Below are 4,918 nucleotides of genomic sequence, written 5' to 3' on the forward strand. Positions count from 1 at the left end.
AGTAGGCTCTTCATGTTTTGGCACGGATGTAAGGGGGCGTTTCTTTCCCTCATGAAAGAAATGAAAAGGTCACATTAAAAGACTTTTACTGAGCACATACTTAGGAGATGTGTTTTAGGGTAGAAAAGAAAGGGTCAGGGAATGGAAACATCTCACTTCAGCTCACAGGAGAACCAGCTCTTCTGGGATTGACTTTAAAAGGCCCTCTATGGGTGCTGAAGAGATGGCTCAGCAGCTAAGAGCACCGGCTGCTCTTGCAGAGGACCCGGGTTCGATTCCCAGCGCCCATACAGCAGCTGACAACCACCTGTAACTTCAGTTCCAGGGGATCTGACTCTCTCTTCTGACATCCACAGGCAGTGCATGACACAGATGCACTTACATACATGCAGGCAATAAATACACCCATGCACATAAAATAAAAATAATACATATATATATTTTTTAAAAAGGTCCCCCATGTTCCTTGTCCCAGTGGAAAATGTCCCTCATCCTCCTATTGGTTCCAGAATCTCACAAAAGGCCACTTCATTGATGGGTCCTCATGGTGTGTTCTATTGAGATTGGAGAGAGATAGGCATCTTGTTGAATTCCAAATACCGTTTTTTAACTACCAGCTGCTTGAAACCATGGATCCAAATGATCACATGGCAGTTCCACGATGGCCAGCACAGACTTGATTTTATTGGGTAGAACCAATCCATACAAGTCTTTTCTTTTTTAATTTGGTAAATATTTATTGAGCACTTTTATGTGTGACACTGCAGTCGGTGTTGGGGACTTAGCAGTAGGCAATGCTGACCCGTGTCTCCCTCCATGGAGCTTAGAGCACAATGGAGAGTAAACCAAGCATCCTGAGAGCCAGAAGAGCTACGCTGAGCAAGAGTACCCGGAAGAGCAGGCTAGCCCAGCCTGGGGGCTAAAGAAGGCCTCCACAGAAGGGCCGTCTGAGCTGACATCCAAGAGATGGAAGTGATGGAAGAAAGGCTGAGGCCAAAAGGGATAGCCTGCACCAAAAACACAGAGGGATGGAAAACACGGGGCGTTTGGAGAAGTGTGGGCACTTCCTTGCAAGAAAAAAACATGCAAAGATGGAGGGAAAAGAGGGAAATAGATGCTTGCTTGCTTTCTTTTAAAAAACATTTATTATTTTTATTTTATGTGTATGAATATTTTGCCTGCATGTATGTAAGTGCACCCATGTTCTACGAAGCCCACAGAGGCCAGAGGAGAGTGTCGGAGCCCCTGGAACTGGAGTGGTGGACAGTTGTTTGCCGCCATGTGGGTGCTGGGAATCAAACTCAGTGGTCACAAACCACTGAGCCATCTCTCCAACCCCCAGATGCCCATTTTCAAATATCAGATAGACAGGCTTGTGGAAGAGAGATTGTTTTGTGAGCTGCTAGCTCCACAGAGTCAGTGAAGACATTGCAGATTAATTTATGATGACGGCTTCCTAAGATTTGGTCTTTAGGCTGCACCTGATGTAGTGTCCAAGGTTTTATAGCTATTATCTCATTAGATCCGCCAACAACCCTGGAAGGCAAATGTTCTGAGAAAGACCATACAGACTGGTTAAATGAGAGAGCTCAAGCTCATCCAAATAGGACAGGGTGGAGGGGAGATTCTAAAGCCCAAGACTCCAAAATCAGGACCAAGCTCTTAGCCCCCAACCTTCAACAGCTTTCTTGTAGAAATCATGTCACACAGACAACATGGGGCTCTTGAAGTCTCCTGACCCTGCAGGTGGTTAACCATTTGTATGGGACATTGTACAGGATCCACTTATTGATGGGCATCAATGGGAGTCAGTGACCTTCTGAAGGTCTTCAGGTGGGTAATTCGGGAATCCAATAACATTCTAGTAGGAGGACACAAAACAGTCCTGAAAGAAGACCACCCTGTCCATGGTGGGTGGCTTCATTGCTGTGCGCACAGCTGGGAGCTTGCAGAGCCACTCATGGTGTCCCCTTAAGGCCAGCATTGTTGGTGTCTGTCACTACAGAAGCACGGGGCGGGTTGAGCATGGAGAGGGAGGTCTGGTGAAATGGACTGAATTAGGGCAGTGTAACTCTCCAATAAAGACATACGTCTTTCACAAACATCTGCTTTAGCTAATGCTGGCCTTGGGCAGTACTAAATTATGTATTCAGCTCTTAAACTATCACAGATTCCTGTTTTGAGGACGTAACCATGAGAAAATATCATACCACCAGCAGAAACAAAACGGCTCTGTTCATTTTTGCATTAAAATTTTTGGTGTGTTTCTATAATAATTATTCACCTACTTTCAAATGAAAAGGTACTGTGAGAGGCCACATAGGTTAGAACACATAAGAACTTTCCCCTTCCAATATTGACTTACTGAAAAAGAGGATTTAAAATTACCTCTTTCGTTCAACACTCAGTAAAGGGAATTCAAATAAATAACAATAAATTACACAATGAGCTAGAGACAGGGAAGCCTTAGAGAACTTCCCCACATAGGTTCCACAGTCTCATAATTGTCTTTCATTTATAATGAAGTGTTCCTCAAAGATCTCAAATCATTATCTTGTTCAGACAGACAGAGCAGGAGGACTTCCAGGCCTGTTTCAGGGTTTTCTGAAAACAGAAAGCACCACAGACCCAGCATGAAGTTGTCACCTGTGAGGATTTTTTAAAATATTTTATTTATTATTTTATGTGTCTGAGTGTATTGCCTGTATGTATGTGGGTGCACGCATGTCATGCAATGTTGTGGAGGTCAGAAGAGGGCTTCGGATTCCCCTGGAACTGGAGTTAAGGAACGTTCATAGCTGCCATGTGGGTGCTGGGAATCGAACCCGGGTCCTCTGCAAGAGCAGTCAGTGCTCTTAACTGCTGAGCCATCTCTCCAGCCCTGTCACCTGTGAGTTTTAAAGAGAGATGCTGGTGGGGAGAAAGATCTCTCTTCCCTCATTGATCCTGTTGGTGGCAAGACCCGTCTCCACTTTTCAACGTTGTCATGCTTAGGGCTGTCTGGTTCATGGATGACTGGACAGTTTCCCAAGCAATACTGCCTTTCAGGAAGAAGCTGTGAGACAGACATTCGGCAAAGATAATGAGTGATAGTAATTATAACAATTCTGTAAGTTCACCTCTTCACAGTCTCCAGCACTGGTTCCCCCTAGGACAAGGCTACTGTCTTCTTTTTTTTTTTTTTCCCCACTCAGGGCTGTTTATTGGTGTCTGAGGAAGAGCGACGTCCGCCCTCAAGGCAAAGACTGGGCAGGCAGAAGCTGCAGTCCCAGGCTCGATACCCATAGACTTTCTTGTGTCTCCAGGTCTCCTAGATCCCCACTGCCTTCATCACCTCGTCTTCTAGTGTCCTTAGCAGAGGGGCATAAGTTCTTTCTAAAGCATCCTCCACTTGCTGGGTCCTTGGGGCCATCAATCCACACGTCAGAGGCAATGCTATCTGCTCTGGGAAATTCAGATTTGGGGCTAATTCTTCTAGATCTTCTGGGGACTTGAACCCACTCACCTGCCTCAGTAAATTTCCACTTGATCTCATTGGGTTTTCTGTTCAGAGTCCACTAGCTTGACCGTGAGGCATCACAGTCTCCCAGAGATCCTTGGTCTTGCCAATGTATTGGTGATGAGTGTTTACATCCTCCAGAACATCCACTTCCATTGCCAGATGACTTGGACCTCTTTGCCCTGCTTCCTAGCACCACTGTCGTCTAAGACTTCCACCACGTCCCCCAAGAATAGGTGTCAATATTCATCAGAGATGGGTTCCACCACCCTTGGGTGCTGCCTTTTCCAAGGACAGTTCTTCTTGTCCGCCGAAGAGCCTTGCAGCACAGAGAGACACATGGCTGGACCCTGTGAGAAATCTTACCAAAGACTTAGAAACTTCCCTTGTCAGCTTTGGAACCTCTGCAATCTCTCTCTCTCTCCTCTCTCTCTCTCTCTTCCTTCTTTCTCTCTCTCTCTCTCTTTCTGTTTTTATTTTATACAGTGTCTTCTTGTAGACTGGAACTCCCTATGTAGACCAGGCTGGCATTAATCTCACAGAGATTCGCCTGCCTCTGCCTCCTGAGTGCTGAGATCAAAGGCGTGTGCCACCATGTCAGGCTATACTGACTTCACTTTTAATCCCCATGGCCCTGGTACATCATTTGCTGCCCACTGGACATCCCTAAGTATAGCTGTGGACTTGTACATCCCTTTTCTGATCTATAGCCTCCCAACAAAACCAGAAAATCTGCAGAGCCTTTTTGTGGTCAACCATCTTTGCAGAGGCAGACATGAATGGCTGAGGAATCCTGGCTTGTGATGTCAAATCAAATCGTCAGTCTTCAGGGTCCTGCCCAGGGTCTGTCCTGTCCGGCACCTCTAGAACAGAAGGTGGTACACAAGTCACTTGGCAGACAAAAAGCTAGGCCAATGTACCCTAGGGTTTTTCTGCCCTGAAAGGAGCAAAAGGGATTTCCTGCACTTCTTTTTCAAACTGAGCACAGTGGGGCATGGGAAAGCAGACTGCTAGCATCCTGAACTGACGAGATGTGCACCAGGACTGTCCACACCCATGCCCTGTGTGGCCAAAGTTTTTGTCTTAGTCTCTGAGTTACATTGGTCTCTGAGGAAGTACAGCCTAGCCTTCATCCCTCCTCTGCTGCTGATAACACTTGCTGCTAGCCTCAGCTACACCCTATTGGTGCCCAGTACCAGCCATTATCCAGGAACTCCCCTGGGAAATGGTCTGAAGCAGAGTCTTCTGTGTTCCTGAAACATGTGCCCAGTTCTGTGCTGGGGGGAGTCTTGCAAGGCCTCCCCTGAAGTTAGGAAAGGGCTTTCCCCTCCGTCTTCTGCAAAGATCAGCCTGGAACCTGTCTGATCACAGGCCAGCTGGAAACACTCAAGACTTTCCACGTAGGCTGGAGAAGGAACT

General features: G+C 46.5%; 1 pseudogene; it reads right to left on the minus strand.

Moving 5' to 3' along the window:
* Positions 1–3,190: 3,190 nt before the first annotated feature.
* On the minus strand, positions 3,191–3,840 carry LOC103744276 (annotated as a pseudogene).
* Positions 3,841–4,918: the final 1,078 nt, after the last annotated feature.

The sequence above is a fragment of the Nannospalax galili genome, unplaced genomic scaffold, assembly GCF_000622305.1.
Source record: "Nannospalax galili isolate Female #2095 unplaced genomic scaffold, S.galili_v1.0 scaffold362, whole genome shotgun sequence".
NCBI classification, from domain to species: domain Eukaryota; kingdom Metazoa; phylum Chordata; class Mammalia; order Rodentia; family Spalacidae; genus Nannospalax; species Nannospalax galili.